General features: G+C 43.1%; 1 long non-coding RNA gene across 6 annotated transcripts in view; it reads left to right on the top strand.

The window, feature by feature from the left end:
• Positions 1–21,242, top strand: part of LOC114857254 (uncharacterized) — a 121,830-nt gene that overhangs the window by 64,344 nt on the left and 36,244 nt on the right. For 3 of the 6 annotated variants that reach the window (XR_005897818.2, XR_008694969.1, XR_005897819.2), the window contains one exon: positions 20,950–21,049. The exons of the other annotated variants lie outside the window; for them this stretch is intronic. This is a non-coding gene — a long non-coding RNA (uncharacterized LOC114857254). The remainder of the gene's footprint in view (positions 1–20,949; positions 21,050–21,242) is intronic. 6 annotated transcript variants of the gene reach the window in all.

Raw genomic sequence — 21,242 nt, forward strand, 5'->3', positions numbered from 1 at the left:
CAGCATGACTGCTAGCATGTTTTGTGTCCTATTCTTATCAGCCTCCAGAGGTAGAGGGGTGGGCAACAGTTCTGGAAAGGCTAAACCATCAAACGAGGGACGGGGCCACAGGAACTTACACTCTTTTAACTTCATTTAATTTGATTCAAAGATGGACCTCGGCAGCGGCTGCGTATGAGAACATTTATGTAGCACATTATGTTGAGTACAGTCAATCATCAGCTTCTATATCTGTATATTCTGTATCTATTAAGTCCTGACCATAGAGATGTAAGTAAATCCACATTGCTAAATGAACTGTCACTTTATCAAGATGAAAGCTTTGCATATAATTAAAATGTTCAGTGTTTCTAAAAATAAAGTGCATTAAGATAATTTTTCTATCTTCAAAATGTAGTATTTTCTTTTGTAAATAGGCGTCAACATCTTGGAAACCATGTATTTTGCCATTGACTGGAAAATCTCTGTAACGATTAATTAACTGTATGAATGTGAAGAGCATTTAGCAAAGCATTAGCTGAGGCCGTCTTGGGATTTACTTTTATGAGGGTGTGTGGCATATTTGCCCTAGTTCTGTTCACTGCTTGCTCCCACTCCCACATGTCACCATTCTGTCTACCACCACCAGTGTGGCATCTATCATCCACCACAGACGCTGCGGCACCCCACAAAAGGAGGCTGGAGCATGCACAAAGACATTTGCATTTTTGCATCTCATTATGGTTATAATTGCGTGCCAGTGTAAGCGGCTCGCTCTCCATTATCTGCCGTAATTTTATCAGTGACGTTTGAAACGTGTTTAAATGTCACTTATTGACGCCGAAAAAAAGAAAAAGAAGCAGTGACCTTTGTGGAGTCATGTCTGCCTCCTCCATCCCCTCGCTCTCTCACTCTCGTATATGTACCAATGTTAAGCCAATCAGCTAGATAACTTTACCTGTTAAATTTATCACAACAGGTAAATAACATGCAAATGCTCACTGTCCACAATTTGTTATAACATTTCGTACAATGGATATGATATCAACATATTACTACTGTTTTATGAGTGTAATAATACATTATGTACAAACACATACAATAATATGGGGGAAATATAAAAAATTGTAATACAGTGGATTCATGTTCCATGGTAGTGGCATTAAATGATGCATTCATGCATTTTAATTTTAATCTGCAATACTGAAAGGTGATGAAAAGGTAAAGTAGTTGTCTAAAGTTGTTTTTTGTAACTTGGGAAAAAAATTATTTTAGAAAATCTAAAGTATAATAACTACATTTATCTCAGACAAAATAAAAGCTGTGAAGTTCCTGGAGCCTTTCTGGTTCTGTTATCCAGGACGATGCATTGTTACTCACTGGACAACAGGTTCTGTTGTCTGCCTAATGTTCTTCCATTAATGCAGTTGTAACAATTGAAATCAATTCTTTTTCACAGTCTGAATGCACCTTATTATACCAGGAAACATACTTGTTAAAGGCGACGCTTTTTCAACATAATGAGATACTGTGAACTTTTTTTCTGTCTGGTTTGAAAGCTTCCTGTCTCCATATGGAGACATGTACACTCTAGTGAGATTAATCTCATTGCACACAAGACACATCAATATACAGTTCTATATTGGTTTTAGAGGTGTTACTTTGCTTGTGTGATACTTTCCAAAACTTTCCCTATAAAATTTCAAAATATATATTTATTATTTGGAGCTGTAGAAGATTTTAATTGATTTTGTTCCGCTTCCTTCTGTTCTGAAAGTTGTTTAATCTCCTCATTATATTTAAGGTCGATCTTTGTTTTTCACCTGAACAAAAAATAATGAATCAAGAAAGGATTGGCACTCTTCATTACTTATGAATTTTTATTTGAGTCATTATTGATAAATGGAGAGACTGAGCGTCTTCATATTCTTTGGAGTGAGGGGGTTCTTGCGCATAAAGCGACATGCTAAGCAGTCAAAGCATCACTGACAACCAGAGGAAACACAGCCTTTAAGAGTTTATCAAACTACTTGCACCTCCTAATTAAAGGAAGCACAACCCACCAGGATGCATTTACATTTGATTTGATCTGGAGCTGAAAATCTCCCTATTAGCATCCTCCTCCCCATGAATATGACAGTAATTGCAGTTCCTGTTGTCCTTCCCTGGTTGAACACATTTAGAAAATTTACCTCATATTGTAGGTTATTATTGTGCCATACAGTCTGGGGAATCAAATAAATCACTTGGGTTATCTTATTAATTAAGTCAAAATAAATGTGCTAGAGCTAATTTATTCCATCCAAATACCATTGGGATCTCCCACTGCAACTAATGGCATAGTTTGACATTTCGTAGTCTTAACAAATAACCTGAAGAAATGTATTTTGGTTTATCCAATTAGAGACGATCTTGTGTCCGTTACACGTGTGTGTGTGTGTGTGTGTGTGTGTGTGTGTGTGTGTGTGTGTGTGTGTGTGTGTGTGTGTGTGTGTGTGTGTGTGTGTGTGTGTGTGCGTGCGTGCGTGCGTGCGTGCGTGTGCGCGCGCGTGCGTGCGTGTGTGTGTGTGTTTACAGTACTGTATATGTATGTATGTAAACAAAGAAACTACAAGATGAGATGCTGCCAATAACTTGTAGACATCCAAAATATCTGCTGTGAACCTGGCCAGTGCCAGACAGTGCTGCCAGTGAAACGTGGAGGTGGGAATGTGTTGAAGTGTGTCCATGTCAGGGCATTTATATGTATCAAGTGAGATTATGAAGTTTGGATACTTAATGAAACTGACTGCCAGTCTCAACCAGCTCAGTGGGACATGACATTTGGCCCTTTGAACATTTTGTAGTCTTCTCTGTTCTTCTACTGTATGTCTCCTACAGTATATTCTCCAAGTCAGATTCTTCCTTAATTGCACTAGTGTTCTACTTTTGAAGATTCATTCATAATAACATGCATGTTTTTAACTGTATATTTTCGGTTAAGAGGCAGCAAAGCAGGCCCAGATCATTATCCTGCCACCACCATGTTGCCCAGATGGAATGAGGTTGTTATAGTAAATTTACAAGAGCAGTGGGTTTCATATTGATGCAAATGTTGTTCAGTATACGCTTAGTGCTGGACTTGATATCCATCTAAGCAAGACATTACTCTGTGATTACTCACCTTCCTCTTTGTGTGAGCCTTGTTGGAGAGGCCAACAAGGGTGTTGAATGTTCCTCAGCACCCATGTTACCCTCCCCCAGCAACTCATGAACGGAACTGGTAGAGCCTACATGTAGACTGTACTAATATCACTTTTGTAAGTCTTTCCGGCCTGGTAGGCATTTGGCTTTAACTCTTCAAATGAGTTGATAATAGAAGATGCTCGCTTTTTTTGTTTTGCAAAGCAAAATTAAGATTTTTTCATAATAAGTAATTTAATGGCTTTGTTTAAATAGGCTTTGTTCTCGCTCATTGTTATTCTGTTGCCTGTATTTGAATAATTGTGAATTTGAAAAACAAATAATTTAACTTCATCAAAGAGCTGCAGTAAATACCTGTATAAAGAACAGAAAGTGATATGTCTCTTGAAACAAAGTAAAAAAATATTGTTTAAATGGTCAAACGTACATTTTTATTGGTGAAACTGTCAACTAAACCATTTTGTGCGTTTAAAGGCAGTTTCAGTGGGTTGTACTTGTATATACAGCTTAAATTCAATAAAATATGTTGAGGCAAAAATATAAAGGATCAGATATTTCTAATAATTAAGTTACTTTAGTTTCACGAAGAAATACGAGAGCCCTATAGTTCAGAAATAAAATTTTGATCTAATTTGATAAAAAGACTTTTCCTCAAATGTCATCAAAATATTAGGCATATATAGTGACACAATTTCTAAAAATAGATTTCACCTACTGATTAGTATTGGTTACCTTGCCTACTAGTAAACCTATAATTTAGCAAGTATTCACCCAGCAACAGCCTAAAGCCAGCAGTGAGACTTAGAGCAACTATAAGCCAGGCATATGACAATGCTGAACCTCGGTGCCCCTGCCCTCACCCGCCCCTCAGGCCCTCAGTGGAGTAACACTTGATCCATAGCTGTTGAGCTCTCTGTCCACGCCTCCCTTTTATGGCCCATGGGCATGTGAAGACCCCGAGCCAGCCGTGCTTATCTGACCCTAACCTTGGCGTATGGTGACCTTGACCTGCACCTCACCCCTTCCTCATCCTCAGGGCTACATCTGTTCCTTTCCTTAGGACACCCAAGTAGTTAGTGATATTGAAACATCACCTTGGGGCTCCATTTGTTTTCTCTGGAGAGGTCAGTGAGAGGTTGTCATTAGGACTGAACTTGATCCTCTGCTTCCCCATAAATTGGTCCATCCGTGCAAGGAGTGAGTACAGTCCTGTAAATAATGAGTGTATAATGCTAAACATGAGACAGAATATCAAACCTGACACTCTATACTTTGTCTTTTTATATGATATGGATCAGTTTTTCCCCAGTCAGATGTGACATCGTGCCAGATAAAAACTACACAACCACAAACACGTGTGGAGCAGATATGTAGCTTCTAAGAAAGGTAATGCTTGGGAGAAAAGATTTGTGAAAGACGGAATCCTGCCTTTGAATAGCTGAACCAGACACAAGCTAAACACTTATTGGTTATGGCACCTTTCTCGTTAAAATACTTTGCAGCAGCTTGAAATATCCTTTTTTTTTTTTTTTTAATATTTTTATTCACAAACCTGCACCCTTTCCACACAGCAATACTCAAAAAGATGGGGTTGATAATAATATTAATTAATATACTAAAGACAATATGACGTTTTAAAAGCTATAGAACAAAATAAGTCTCATGGATTTTTAACAGCGTGGACAATAAACATCCTCTAAGGATCATAACATATTAAAATGAATCATAAAACAGGTCTATGCTTTTTCTCCTGTTCAGATCAAATTCATGCCAGACACCGTAAAGGAAAGATGTGTTTGGGAAATTAAGGGTTAGAAGGGAGTCCTCACAGTCGTATCGTGTTCGCTAAGTATGTGAAAATGTATTTTCCATCTCTATCAGTCTCATGGTATCATATCACACTGAAGTCAAGGGGGAGGCTAAAGGTTACTACTCTGAAACATTGCATTGATCCTAACACCTGACAGCATTTCTCTCTGTTTCTTTGTGTCTTTGTTCTCTGTATAACACATCACGTTCTACTTTGGTTATTGTTTGTTATATTGTAATATATAAAACAACCAAGAGACCTATATATCTGGTGGTATTGTGTGTCCACCGTGTTATCAAACAGTGGTTTAGTAAAAATTGTTCTTTTTTTCCCTCCTCTCTTTTTCCTCCAACACATTGGCCCAGATGTGAAGCTGAAAGCAAAGGTGCTGTCGAGCCTGGTGTGCTCTGCATATCATAAATCAGACCTAACTGACATCTTTTTTTTTAAGAGAATGAATATCCACCCACTCTCTGTGGAAGGGCCATGGTATTTGTATGGTCAATGTGACCTTTCTCCATACCCTCTCAGATTAGGTGTACGACAGAAAATTGCGCTCTTGCTGCAGTCCATAAATCATACCAGGCCATTTTCTTCTTAAAGAGGTATGTAAATACCAGTGTACTAGCTAGGTAAACAACACTAACCCTGATACAAATGGTTTGAAAATTGAAGAAAAGCACCTTATTTTTCAGCTGAAATTGCTTTTGAAACCCAGTTCTGGCACATGGGATGAAGGAGCCATGAAATGATTTGTGCTGGGGGAATAGAAATGGGTTGATGGTAACCACACTCGACATAGTTCCTGTGTTGGGGAGTTCTAGCAATGATCAAAGATATCATTGTTGCACATTACACCGCCTCGCCACCACCATACATAGCCCAAATGCGTCTGTATCTAAAGTGACATCCACCCCCATGCACTCAGACTATATTCCAGTTTAGGGGACAAAGGCCCTCCACCACGGTGCAGAGAGGGCCAGGCTCAACCAGTCAAATGAGCTGCCAGAGAACCTGGCAGAGACCACTGGAAAACAGCCATGATACAGAAGGACATTTGTGTCATCAAATGGAGGCATTTAAATGAAGTCATGGTCAAACTAAGATAATAATTGACAAATTGTGTGTGTTGGGGGAGGAACAGCTGTTTTGACTTGAATTTCTCCTAATATCAACAAAAGGCGATCGGTTTGTCGTGATAACCTGCATCTGTGGCTACACTCTGACCACACCGTGCAGTGTTGGCGTGTCGGCGCTCTTAGCATTTCTTTGAGTGCTTCTTCCGAGCCTTATTTGGCAAAGCCCCAGCACCTGCTGCTCTACACATCGAGTCTCAAGGAGAGCCGCAGGACGCAACCCGTGACAGCCGAGGGGACGGCTAATTCCTAACATCTGGTACAAGCTGCCGCTGTCCGCAGTATCGCCGTGATTGCGGTCTCGCTGTGGTGGACGCTGCTTGGCAGCTCGTGGCGTCGGAGTGTTGAAGAATCACCCCCATCGTGTTCTTAGCGAAACGGGCGGAAAGCAAACTGTTTCATTTCAGCATGGTGGACCGTTGATGCCTGCAGTAGATCCCCTGTTATCTAATCAAACAGCACTGGTCAGTTATGATGCCAACTCCTAAATCCACAGCTGTCTGCAAAGCCGTGGGGGGAGATTAACTGCTACAGCGCCAATGTCCTACATTCAAAGACTTCCTCTTAAGATCTCTTTTCCTGGAAAGTACAGTTATCCATACAAGCAAACACAGACAGAGACACAGTCATACAGCCTAAAGTAAGAGTCCTTCATGCTGTAATGGAGCTATCGCAAAGACCACACAGCTTGCATTTTGGCCGAAGACTTGATGCTTTGTGAACCCTCTTTGTCTGTGACTGGATATCTCCAAGTGAGCCTGTGCTGCGCGGGAACGTTGGAGGGTGTGTTGTTCTGCAGGTACTGTCTCAGGTCTAAGATCTACCCCTGAACAGAATAGACTCAGAATTAAGAAAGAAACATGCCAGAGACATTCATCCTCTCAGCCTGCTGCTCTGCGGAAGACGTCCTGCAGTTACTCTGCTACTTGCATTAGGAGCACGTTGTTGCAACCCAAGAATCGGGAGCTCTCCCCTAGAAAAAGAGCTCTGGGCACTTTTTTTAATATTTATATCACAGTCTGTTGTGGCAGTAATGATATTAGGGAGCTGACGGAATTCTCCACCCAGCTGGACATGTTAATTGAGAAGCCAGGATTTAAAGGCAAAGTTCACATTTGTGCAGATGGTGGGACAATGCAAGATGGCAGACCTAGGTCAGTGTCATTTCCAAGCTATACCTTAATGGTTTCACCCCCCCCCCCAAGTTTGACACATACTCATCCCAGAGGTCCATAGCAGTCTTAGGGGCTAGTCCTTTTTACCTCTGTGCCCTTGACGAAGTGTCTGAATATATTTATAGTCAATACCATTGCACTGCTTTTTGTCCCACTTCCACTTTTGGGGTTTGTGTGCACTGTGAATATATATATAACATATTTTATTTAGTGATCACAGAAAATAAAAATGACCGTAATACATATGATAATGTTTGTGTTTATCCCTTTTTCTTACATAATGTGAATGACATTGAAGTGTTACCTCAAAAAGCTTATGGCTTTTATCGTGAATGAAAAATAGCTGGACTGAGCTGCTCATTTGTTATCAAAATGCTGTTACAGCTGCTGTAGGTTACTACAAACCCCAGGGAACTGTACCTGAAACTTATTGTACATATATCACATGAAACCAGACACAGTGTCACTGAAATCTAACTGCCACAGGGCCCAGGTTTATCATTACTAGGGCCGGTCTTTTATAATTTATTATTTTTATTCTTGTGTGCTGCACTGTGGCCCTTACACAACAGAATGTGTATGATTTTGAGTAATAACTCTAGATGTAAAGTAAATTATTAAGGCTAATTAAATGTATAAATTACAGTGTGTTCATGCATCAGTGAAAGTCACGCAGCCGGGAAGTCTAACAGATGGGTTTGTCTTTAGCGAGATGGATACTGTCACACTGCGCATCTACATCAAATTAGTGTACCCAGAGTGAGTCCTCCCCCCATGCCGACCCAACACCGGAAAGCAGGTGTCTGCTTAATAATTTGGTCAAAGATCAGTGAGTTAAAGGTTGAGGCCGGGGGCAGAGAGGGCCAGGGTCATCCTGGTGGTAGGGAGGTGGTGAGACATGATCTCCTCAAGTCTGGAACAGCCAAACCCCAAGGTCATCCATTAGTGCTCTGGCCCATTGGTGCTGGAAGACCCACAATAAATTTACTGTGCACCCTTAACCCTTTTAATACTCCCCATGACCCAGATGAGCAGATCCGCTCCCTTAGGGAGGGGCACATTACATTATTAGCATTGTACATTCATTGACAGCTATTATATTCTAACAGGGTATTATGGGTGACTTCATACAGTAAATACTTCAGCACAAATCTTGGGCAATAATGTGCATCAGGGTCATTCGTATGTTTTGTTTAACTGTGACTTCAGCATCAGTGAAATTACCTGAATAAATCAGCTTCTGGCTTGGATTAATAATGATCTGAGGAAGATTGCATCTTTAATTTAAATTAAAGATATTTTAATATTGTGAATCCCTCCCTTGGTCGTCTGTGATCACTTTCCAACATGCATATGATGGTGTCAGACTAAATTTTGAGAGAACATCTGCTGATTATTATCTGCTCATTAAAACAATAAGTAACTTATCTGCCTTTATTGTGATGTGTTTTTTTCCATTCTTACAAGTAAAGGTGAGACTATGAGGAAGCAGGAAAATGAAATGTCAACAGTGTCAACCACTCCCTTTAAATAGGACTCTCCTATGATCCCTTGCTACCGTACGCGGTCAAACCTTCCCAGGTGTCAAGACTGGTCGTCAGAAAAAGAAATTAAAGTGACACAGTGTTGACAGAAGGGAAAGACATTCTGGTTTTCACCTCTCTGAGGACAATGGGGGAGCCATCACCTCAGCTCAGACACGGCCACTAATGAATCAAGCAACACCTTAACTTCTGCAGTGCAGGGGACTTTTGGCCGGGGGCACCCACATAGTGTCATTGATAATGGGATCCTGTATTGGACTACTGTTGATTTGATATCTACTGCAACCTCTCCCATGGCCCGACATTTTGACATAGCTTAATTCTGCCCCTTGCTCGTGAGGACATCCTGTTACTAGGTGTTGGCCAAGTGTTAGGTCTCGAGTTTCCCCCATGGCAGCCTGAAGGTCCAGCCATGCTCTATTAAGCAAAGACGGCTCACTTTACTGTATTTTACATACAAGAACCAAGCGTAATGATGCAAGTGTGGGAGTCAGTAGCGTGTTAGAAAGGGTGAAGGTCCTTTTAATGTGTACAGAGCCAATGTTACTATTTAAACAACAATTCACAGGATGTATTTTGCGTGTGTGTGTGTGTGTGTGTGTGTGTGTGTGTGTGTGTGTGTGTGTGTGTCTGTGTGTGTGTGTGTGTGTGTGTGTGTGTGTGTGTGTGTGTAGCAAGTTTAGACGCTGGTATCAGGCCTTCAGTACGCCAGTGCAACGGGTGGCCAATTTACTGCTTACTCGGCTTCCAGCGTGGTTCAGGTCAGTTAGTCCCCAAACAAAAGCGAGCGAATGAATCCAGACTAATGAAATGATTACAACGAACTGCTGCAGCGATACCAAGCCCTCACACGCGTGTGCCCATTGAACTGTAATGTTTTACCGTCCTGAACAGGTTGAGGAGGAAGTGACCACCTGACCTCCCGTTGGATGGATTCATGGCCTTGGTGTTAAATAGTTACATACATTTATTTAGATATTTTTCACATGTTAATAATATCATAGAGGTACTTGATATTGTTTTATACTAAACCATATCATAAACAGTGAGTTGCGACATGTAGCTGCTGCATGAATTGAACTGACTTTAGATTTTCCGTATGTGTGGCCCCCTTACATGTCTCTACTTTTCCATCCTGAGCTATTTTTCATGCCCCCCCCCCCCCCCCCCCACCCCCCCCCCCCCCCCCCCCCCCCCCCCTCCACAACAGACACACACCGTGCAACCCCAGCATCCCCCCGCGTGCGAGGCTGGTGGCTCCTTTGTGTGACCTGTTCTCACACTGTTCCATCTCCACATCACGCAGCCAGCCTTTCACAGCAGCAATTCAGCAGCAACAATCACACACTCACGCCTCAAAAAAAAAGACCCCTTGCTCCCTTTGCCAGCCAATTAAGAGCCATCTGGGCTTGGATGCAGTAAGAAAGCTATTACAAAATCATAACTCTTTTCAAATTTATATGATGTGTTTTTCATGCGCAGAATCAAATGTTTAAAAAAGGCACGGCTTTGTTTCCATGATATGTCTTTGCTCAAGTGAAAATAAATCATTGCTGCTGAAATCGCGTGCTTATGAATATTTAGTTTGGTTAATTTACACAGAGCTGATGGAGGGCACAAGACAGTTTAAAAACACGACAGAGCCAGCCACCGCTTCTGAGGCTGCCATGCAACTGTGTGATTCCCGATGAACTTGAGGTCATAGATTCCCAGTGGCTGCGTAGGGCAGGGAATGGAGAGCAGCAGGGTTCAAGCCTTGGGTCACTGGCGCTTCAGAAGTGGTCAGCCAGCTTTGTCCCAGGAGGAATGATGGTGACGGATTCACTTGTGTTTTCTCAAGGTCCACTGAACCCTATAGCACGGATCCCCCGGCTTCGAGGCTGCAGAATGAGGGAGCGCTCCTCTCATCTCCAGTTCACAGAACTCCTAAAAACAGGGGCAGCTTGGATCGGCGCCAGGACGCCCCGAGATACACAAAGTCTAGGCACAACCTCATGGTGGCACTGCCAAACCTCATTTTATTCTGCTCCTTGTACATCAGGCCTGTGACATGCACCGCGTTCGTGCACTTTCACATATGGGCAAGAGTTAAACTGCTGTGTTGTCAAGTAAAGTTTACACTTTTAGCCGTAAAGCGCGAGCAGAAACTTCGCCCTGCGTCCGTTTGTGCGTCTGGTTAAAAGGCTTACTTGCCTCCCATCAGAATGGCGGGCCCAGTGGCATGGTGTGGCCCAGCTGTGGCCCTGGCGCTCCACTTCCCTTCTCCCCGTACATTGTTCTGGGCAGCACATCCAAGAGCTCTTGCTGTGTTATGTACTTAACTGAGGTCAGAGTTGTCATTATCTGGGTCTTGTTGGCACCGGGGCCTCCTCTGATGATAGGACTCCCTTTCAGACCTGCAGCTTTTAGCACTCCCTAAGAGTTAACCTCTGTGAAGACCAGGCAATCGACCACCTGCAAATCTAGCCCAGGGCAGGGACTGTGTTTAAAGGGCTATTCTTTATGACATTCTGTCACATGTGTGCTATTTGCCCTGACCTGGTGTAGGTTTAGCACACATGCCCTGTGATTTACCTGTGATCTTTTTTTTTCTTTTCTTTTGGTTGCTGGGGATTAGTGAAGTTTATATGTGCAGACATGGGACTTGTGTTCACTTGTTAATTAAAAGGGTAAAAATGACTGGAGGCCAAGGCCCCGTCATCTGGAGATCAAGGTAAACTCCAGTATAAAGCTAGTTGTTACAGTTCCATCGCAATTTTTTATTATTTCAAATTGTTAAAGCTCGTGCAACGCTGGTTCACCTGGCATTTCGAAGAATTCAGGGGTTTTAATTCTTGGGTCAGGTACGTTTGTCTGGCTGCCAGGACTGTAGCTACAGTACACCTCATTCATGTCAACCCCATATTTTTCTCTATTAGAAACATACAGTATATCCGTACACGCGCATCGAACTAAGATATAGCTCCTCTCCGCCTCCCTTGTTCTCTTATTGTCTTCCCTCCCTCTCTGCCTTACAAAGGCAGCCCACGCTGCAATATGCACACAACCAGACGTGCACAACCCCTCTTAAAACCGGTTCTCCCCCCTATAGCAATTTTGTCAGAAGTTGACAATGTCTTGATTTAGTTGTCTGGCTGTTCCGGCCAGTTTTCCCTGCTGCGCTAATGTGAACAGGACATCCCGCTGGGCACCAAAGAATACCACTTCACGGCAGCCGCATAGCTGGCAGCTTTTATTTATGGCGCTACCAAAATGAATGGGTATTAGTGTCCAAACATTTCACCATGCTCCTGCAGCCACACACAAAAGCCACTGATTTCCAGCAAATCTGCACTTATTTTATTCAAGAAGACTAAAGATAGGGAGAGGGGAAGGAGAGAGACGGATAGAGAAGAGGGAGAGAGAAAACATTTATAATGACTTAAAAGACCCCAAAAGAAGAATAGGAATTGCGTTTGAAAGGGATTTATGAGACAGAAATCGAAAAGGAGAAAAGATGGCCCCTCCATTTCACTGCATTTTTGTCTGAGTTGAAAATGGAAAATATCTATATCCCTAAAATGACTCAACTTAAGTGCTTATATTCACAAAAACTGCACTTTCTCCACAATCACCCAGTTTTCATTTGCTGTGTTTTGCCTGGAGACACAAAGCATTGTATTTTTGTGCGACTGCACCAGGAAGCAAAGTAAAGTAAGTAATTTTATCATTGCTAAAATTGTCTATTTAGAGTGTCTTCAGAATCACTCCTGCTACAATTTGTGCCATCCAGGCTGTCTACTGGCTTGTTAACCTATGAATTTTAAGTGGAAGGTTCCTATTAGATAGCAGTGGCGGCTCTGACTCCTCTTGGCTTCTCTGTATAGGGAGCAGGCTGAAGCACACTGATCTCGTGGCCCGGCGCTGCACTTTGCCTGGTCTCTGTGTCCAGGACCTCATCAGCACAGAGTCCGCCTGTCCCCGTGTCCCCGCCGCTCACCTCCCTGCTCTTCATCTGTCATTCCTGCCCTTCTGCAAACACATGCCACTGACATTTTCAAAAACTCTGGCATTCACCCTCAATATGGATTTTTGTTGATTATAGCTGGTGAAGATTGCACGTATTATTGACTTTGCAATCCCATGACTATTTGCACAGTGTTTTCCTCCCCCTGCATCAGAGTGAAGTCCAGCAATAATTTCCCCCTGGTTTCTCATAACCTCTTTTCATTATCCTTTCTTTTATTTCATATATATATTTCTTATTTCCCATATATTTTACTAATACCCTGTGGCCGCCACCCTTTCTTTATGCCACCAGAGATCAGCATTTCTGCAAAGCTTCGGTCACTGATGTCATTAAGATTGGGATCTGATACACTAGATGTCCTTTGGTTAAATGCCCCTGGCCTGAACTCGCTATTGTCCCCTAATTCCAAGCGGCAGCTCTGTTTCACTTGCTGCATAATAGCCCATAGGTTAAAGTTCTGCTGCCTTTACTTTGAATTTACATCTTTCACAGGCTCCACTCTCTTGTTCTGAGCAGCGTCTATTTTTTTTCCTCCTCCTTTCATGGCCTCGGTGCCTGCAGGCAGCATGTCTGTTCGTGCTGTAGCTTTCTTGACAATCTCCCACATCCAGGCATCTTTTGGGGGGTCAGAGGAGAGCAACTTGACTTAACAGGTCAACGTAAGTGGGCTCCGCCCTTCACCAGAGGGGAAGCTATGGAGCCCTCCATTAGGAGCTGACCTCCGCGTTGCACTAGTCTGGCCCCAGCTAGGCTATCACATGGCTCTGCCTGAGACCGGCTGCTCATTAAAGCCTGCTGCCCGTAGCAGGATTAGGCCTTTTCATGGTTTATCCTCTACTCTGACAACTGACAATAGGCAAGGATAGCTGCTTCAAATGGAGTGTGCATATGAATCATGGAATTATAATTGCTCTTTCATGATGAGAATATTGGAAAATCTATCCACATGCACAATGCAAAGAATTAATTGGGGTCTGTTTTCAAGGGCACATTGCTACACTATATGAGCCCAAGAAAACGGGAAGGGTAGTAATGAGGCATTTTCAATACGGCACAGCGTCGCTTTCACAGCACCTGTACACACACCGCTGTTTGCACACACACTAAGACACCTTCTGCCTGTAACCTTTACCCACATGTTACTTTCACTCAAGGTTTCACTTCGCTTAATACACAATGGAGTGCCCTGTTTACTTGTGTTGTGATGTTTTCAAAGAGCTCCCCCATTAACAGTGGTGGCCTGTACCCCGCGACCCAGTGGTAGCTTCCTAGGGCTGGGCAGGTTACGGAGAGCTGGAGCTCGGGCACCAAGTAGGAAACCAAGATGACACTACCCCTTGAGCTGCGTGGGAGGTAGAAGGCTGGTAATAGCGAGGCAACAGCGCTGCTATCTGCAGCTCAAAGCCCCAGCCACGTCTCCTATTTACACCACAACTCTGTCTATTTTCATTATTCATATTTCATGTGGTATCATGGCATGAAAGCCGGTTATTCCCTTCATGGTGCAGGGCAGGTTACAGCTGGCCTTCAGGTCACGTGGCTCACAACAGGTTGGGGTGGGGGAGGCAGGTTTTCTGAATTCAAAGCATCAAAACAACCTATACAAATAGGGAGAAAAATCCTCAGAGAAATAAAGAGTGAACCTTTTAAAACATGCAGCATTACATGAATCATCTGAGTGAAAACATCCATATAGAAATCTAAAGGTAAAATCATCCTCTTTAACTCATTGCTTATAATTGTGCAGTGAATTAAAAAAACATTATCATTACCTAATTAAAAGTGTGACCAACAGCGTCGTCATTTACATATGAAAGTTTTTCACACTCGTGTGTAATAAACACAATGTGAGAACAACCAGGTATATTTAAAAGGTGTTAATGAACTGCGGATTTAATGTGCTCCTCTCTATTTCTAATAATCCTCCTGTCAATAATCACGTCTTTCTTCTAGAAACCTGTGTTTCATCTTTTCTGTGTTAACCTAGAAGCTTATTCAATTAACTTAATAATAATTTTAAATATTATGAAACTGCCAAAATCATTTAAAATTTTACCTTTTTTTACATTTATATTTGTTTTTAATAGAAATATATAGAAAGTCACATTTTACCTGCTTAGCCCCCACTTGGGTTATATTATACTTATACAGTATACACCTCAGGACAAAAAGTATAGGATGTTAATTTAGTTTGTAAGCAACACAGAAATTCTTTTGGAGAGCTGTCAAAAACAAAAAGAGGCCAGAGAAAAGAACCGAAACTCTGTTAGCAACGCAATTAAACTCTGGTAATGAGGTCAGACATCAGATCCAGTGCAAGTGATATCATTACACAGGCTGAACGGATCGGCCACTCCAGCTGCCGCGCTCTTGCTGTGGGATTAGACTGGCCGTCCTGAGGGCAGCACTCCTACTAGGCTGACCTCTGCCTGCCACCGGGGCACCCTCCACCCCCCGGGCTCCCGGGGGCCTCGGCCCCGAGTCCTGGTGCCAGTGGCACCGGCAGGAGCGAGGAGAAGTGAACTGTGCTGCCACGTGGAATGACAGGACTCGCCGCTCCATTAGGAAGCGCAGAGACAGGCAGGCACCAGCACACAATCCACCCTGTGTTGCCGACTGTGAATTACTGGGTTCCTCTATTTCTGTCGGCTCATTTGTAAAAAACAACTAGCAATGACAAGGTGATAAAAGGACATTGTATCAGTGATTAGACTGCTTCATTTGAACCTGTTGATGGCCAAGATACGGCTCACGAGTGATGCAGCTTCGTGCTGTCTGCTAACAGGAGTGAGTGCTTTCTGTTTCGTTAAAATCGTGGTTCATACTTGCAAACAAGATTGAAATAATGAAACATACAGATTGGTAGCAGTCTAATTTTCGGCGCCCATTGTCTGGAGCCTCGTTTGCAAAGTCTCTAGCAGGAGTCGGCTTAATTTGTCCTTTCTTACTGGGTCTGCTTGTGTGTTTTGTGCTGTTCTCTTTTTGTCTCCCATGATTACTTTGAGGATATCGTTATGACATTCAACAGCAACAATAATTCTTCTGTTCTAATTCATATCAATTAGTAGGGGACGGTAATTCAAACTGACGGCACAGTGTATGTTGAAAGGCTTGCGAGGATGTTGTGGCGGCAGCATCACCGCGCAGCCAAAAGCCACCCTCCTTTCCCCTTTCTTCCCCCGTCCTGTCTTTCAGTCCACAACAAGGGGCTCCAAGCAAAGAGGACAATACCAGTCGGAGCCAGTACTTTGATAATTAGTTATTGATTGGGAACAATGGCGAGGCGTACACTGTCGTATTAGCTAGACGCCAGTAGGTCGCGACACCAAGAGCAGCCATCAAGAAACGAGGGCCAAAACATGCCTGACTCCCCTAATAAGATATTCCTTCATGTTTTTCTCTTTCATTTCCCTCCTCTTTTTCCTTCCTCAGGCATGTTAGCGTCGAGGCTACATGGGGTCAAAAGTATTAATGCTTGTGCACAAACGAGCGTCTGATGAAGGAGAATTTAATTAGAGAATGCCCACTCGATCTCCTCGCGCTGCGTCGCATTGTATTTTCCTTTTCCTTTATGTTTTCTTCGGCTGTTTCACTGCAGGTGTCCTGAAATAAATAAATAAGTCAAGACATATTTTGTTAGAATTTATTTACATTTATTGTCGGATAAGACTGCGCTGCACATTAACGACCTATTTTTGTATGTCTGACTTGTATTTCTGAGCAAAAGTCAGTTGAATAAATGTAGTAGTGTAATATTTTACTTCTAAAGCCAAAAAGCCAAATAAAAAAAATACACAGTTCACTGCAAGTTGTTTGTGTGCGTGCGTGCGTGCGTGCGCGCGCGCGGCGTTCTGACAGTGATCTAGTGGAGAATGAACACCCAGCCACTCCACCACCTATCTGTATCGAGGGCTTTACGATGAAGTGGCTGACGCATGGTGTCATGTGGGGAAAGTTTTGCTTTTAACCAAGCTGTGTTTACATATTACAGAGCGTCCTCAAATAATTGGTAGGTCTATTTGCTAAAGAGGGACGTGTCAGGTTGGGTATTATTGTGTGAAGGAGCGCCCTACCTCACTTCACCTGATCCGTGGCCTGTAAAGATGCACCTGGCATTAAACAGACAGGGCCCGAGCATCAGCTGAACAATGGAGGACTGTCAGGAACCGACAGCAGGGCACGGCTCCACCGTCACTGCTCTGACAGCGAGGGCCTCAGAGGGTAAACTGCTTTGCTGGAACTAATTAAACAGATGAAGTTATGACATGAATATGCAGATGTTGTTTACATTTTACCATATGGTATTATTTCAGGTAATAACGCACAGGAGAGCCTTCCCACTCATTAATGTGAGGGGATGGAGTGAAAACACTGTCTATCAGGAGACACTTGGAGCGTGTTGGAGAAATGTGATCAGAATGACACTCAGGTGGTGAAATCTATTTCAAGTCGCTGATGATGTCTGTTACAGTTACATTTTAGTGCATCGTATAGTAGATGCTAGACAGGTTTTATTAAGGGAAGATCACCAAATAGATTTTTAAACCATAGCAAACTATAGAGTCAAATTATCGCAATAGTAGCAAAGTCCTGTTGGTCGGTATAACAATATTTTACTATGACTAATCCACAGAACATTCCATTTGTTAAAATCACTTGCAGTTCCAGTTCGTGGACTCACACACTGCGGCGTTCCCCCTGCCCGACTTAATTCTTAATGTATAACCTGCTTTTTTTTCCCCGTGGTTAAAACTAGTGGAACTGTCTGAGTTCTTTTTCCAGTTTTGTGTGCAGCCGCACCATTCCCCCGGAGCGGGTGCTGAGAGGTTAAGAGGGAAAGGGCCGATGGAGTCGCATTTAGTAAGAAGTGTGGGATCACGGGGGCCAGCTGGCGGGGTGATGGGGAGCGTAATTGTGCCCGCTGTGTGGATAGGGTGGGGGGTGAAAGAATGGGGTGAGAAACCCTGTTAAAAAAAAAAAAAAGGAGGGGAGGGGACACCTCAATTACCTGTGCTCTCCCTGACCCCTCTCTCTCCCTCTGTCTCTCCATGGACAGACCCACTGTCTGAGAGGCGGGGGCGCATTTCCACAGGCAGATGCACATCCCCCTCTTTTGTTCAAGACGGCGTTTCCTCGTTTCTCGGAACTGCTAAAACTTAATTGCAACAGTAAAGGCTGCGATTCATTTCTCCCTCACTCGTCGCCGTCAACAACTCTGAATTTTCAACACACACACACACAGATTTAAAGCGAAGCGTTTGTGCATTCATGTTTGATCGTCGAGCTCGGTCAGGTGATCAGATTAAAGACTTCCGACGAAATAAAAAGCTAATTTACCTGAACTGAGCAGTCGCTGCCGACGTATTCAGCAGGTTACATGCGGCTGTCAGAGTTTATTTTGGAGCTCCTGCTTGGGCTAATACAGTAAGTGACAGAGACTGGTGTAAAATCAATACTTCACAGGAGTGTGATGTCTTAATAAACTCTCTGTGTTGTTCAGACAGGAAAGCTAGACGTGTACGAGGAGGACTACAGCGCAGGCCATTGTGAAGCTGTCAAGTCTACCCTTCAAAAGCAGATGAAGCTGTCAGATTATTAATATATTTATACTGACAGGCCCCAAGTCCACCCCCAAAACCCTCCCCTCTTTCAGAGTCTCTCAAAAAATATGCTCAGCTTCAAAGACAGAGGCCACAGGGTTGGATGCAAGGTCAAAGGCCAAATACATTTTGAAAGCAAATTCTCTTCCTTTTGCAACCTGTTTTTATTGCTGTCGCTCCCCTTCTCTGTGGCGACCATTCAGCTGAAACTTAGGCTGAATTGGCAGCAGCTTTCAAAGCGCTTGGCAGCCTGGTGATCCTCAGGAGCGCTCAGCTGACATCTCTCTGGGCTTGTCTATGCTCAGGGGTCAGCGCGAGCCCTGACTCCCAGGACCCACTCACTCAGGCGCTACCATGAGTCAGTCCCGCAGACTGAAATTAAAATGTGAAAAGCTGTGCGACTGAAGGCATTCCTCGCCCCCCATGGCATTTTCCTTTCTGTGTGACAGTTCCTCTGAGACTGCTTTTTCTTTCATGTTTCTTTTTCTCCCTTTAGATTATTTAACAACATGCGAACAGAGCTGTCAAGGAGAGACATGCTTGATCGACAGAGCAAGGGAGTGTCTAGTCAACATGGGGTTAAATTCGATTTTCTGCATGTTCAGTGCGTTAGTCTCGAGCCAGTTATTGCCATGGCTTGATGTTTTTTGATGGATCAATTATCCATTATAACATGTTGCGAAGCCAAACATATTGCCAACTATGACACCTGTCACAATCTTCTATTAGGGGAAGGAAATTGAAATAATTTGATGACAGCTAATTTAGTCTTTGTTTTGAATCTCATTATGGCTGCAGTAATTGTGTTCTATAAAAAAAAAGCTGAAAGTGAAATATGACTGCATGCTCAAAGCAAGTACCCCAACTAGAACTATTAATTTTATATCTCGCAGCGAAAACAGAAGTGAATAAATTGCTCTTTATCAGATTCAGACAAAGTATGAAAAGACTATAAGATGCTGGAGATTTTTATTTCTGCTTTAAAGTCGGGTTTAGATTAAATTATTGTTGGAGATAAAGTGTAGGAAATAGAAAGAAGGAAAACACTGATAAAAAGTAAAATATCAGTATTAAGCACATACTAAGATCTACCTTCAGAGAAAAGGCTCTGGTAACAATAAGAAATGTTTTTTATTTTTCACGTAGCATTCAGGTCAGATGCCCCTCCCAAAAAAATAAATAAATGGAATAATTTTTCAGCATCGCTCTGACTAATATGTCAAACGTTTTACTTGAAAAGGTGCAGAGAGCTGAGATGTATTTGTCAATAACAAGTATGTGAGAAAGCTGCGTGGGAGCGACTTATCGTACATGCGTGCCTATACTTGAATTTGCAAGTAAAGAGCCTTATTTGGATTACCCACGGTACATTCTAGTTGGAACCATAAAGAGAAGGAGGGACGAGATGTATCTTCCCTTTTTTCAGGGATTTGGTAAGCTCTGTGTCAATGGTTGCGAGCTGAATTGCCTTGGATAGGTCCCCTCATTCCATGGAAGGATCTCAGACCTAATTTACTGGGCAGCTCAGGATCCAAAGCATACAAGGCTCTTCTCTGCTTAGAATGTGTGAAATAGATAGAGCAGCCATCCCTCAGATGTGCTGAAGTAATCTTCAGCCAGAGCTGGTCCAGCAGGCCTCACCCCTAAAGGGATTGATGCAGTGTCAGAACCTTTGGCTCAGGGGTCATCCTCTCTTCTTGCCTCCCGAATCTGACAAAAGCTGAATTTCTTTCCCCTCACTATTCGTTTCTCTTTTTTTCTTCTTCTTCTGTTGAATTCATCAGCCAGGGAGGCATGAGATGTGAGATGTGAATGAAACATTTTCATTAGAAGGGAGGAGAATCCCCGGTCAGAGACAAGGCCGAAGCTGATCTGAGCCAATGACATCCCCACCGATTCTTTTTTTTTTTTTTTTTTTTTTTGTCCGTCTTACTTTCCCCAGCTGTCACTCTCTGTGGTATGCGGCGAGCTGATTGAAATCAGCACCGTGTCAGGGCCGTCATATCTCAGAAAGACATAAAACATGCAGAAACATCAATAAGCAACAGGACGCTGACAGCTCTCAGGCGCTGATGGCGACGAGGAGAGATGAGGGGAAGGTTAGGACTCTGGGGGGATGCTGTGCAGTTGAGGCGTCGTCTTCAGGCTTCACTGAGACTCAGGGAAGACAAGATAAAGTCTATCAGGTTATCGCCTGGTTCAAGTTGCTTCTCGGACAGCGAGGCCACTGGGACACTTGATGTCAGAGGATCTTTGAGTGTGTGCGCCAGAGCGTGTGTGTGTGTGTGTGTGTGTGTGTACAGTAAGTGTGTGTTTCTATGGGTCTTCATGTTCTGGTGCAGGAGGGGAAGGACCTGGGAAAGTGACTAACTGTCAGTCTGCTCTGACTTTCCCATCGTCTAATAAGGACACGATGGTGTTTTACTTCACCAACACTGCAGTAAATACCGTTGATGTGTTCAGGCTGTGTCTAATTACACATCTTGGCTTTTGGTTTGTTTGTGAAATTGCAGGAATGTTTGCCGCTACTACCTGACTAGTAGCTTTTTGACTCCTTCAGGATGCAGTGGATGCAGCCGGCAGCGATGGCCAGGAGATGCTTTGGGAGTTTGGGTGTGTATTTAATTCACTAATGGGAGGTAAAGGTGAGAGTCTGTTAGATCACAGCCTGACACTACCTCTTACCACTGCTAATTAGCCAAGTTTGGAGCCCAGGAAAACTGCTGAATCTCTTGTTTCTCCCAACCGATAATGGTCATTGCTTTGCCCTAACCTACCTGTTTAGAATTATGATACGGGACAAAAT

Source organism: Betta splendens, chromosome 6 (assembly GCF_900634795.4).
Source record: "Betta splendens chromosome 6, fBetSpl5.4, whole genome shotgun sequence".
NCBI classification, from domain to species: domain Eukaryota; kingdom Metazoa; phylum Chordata; class Actinopteri; order Anabantiformes; family Osphronemidae; genus Betta; species Betta splendens.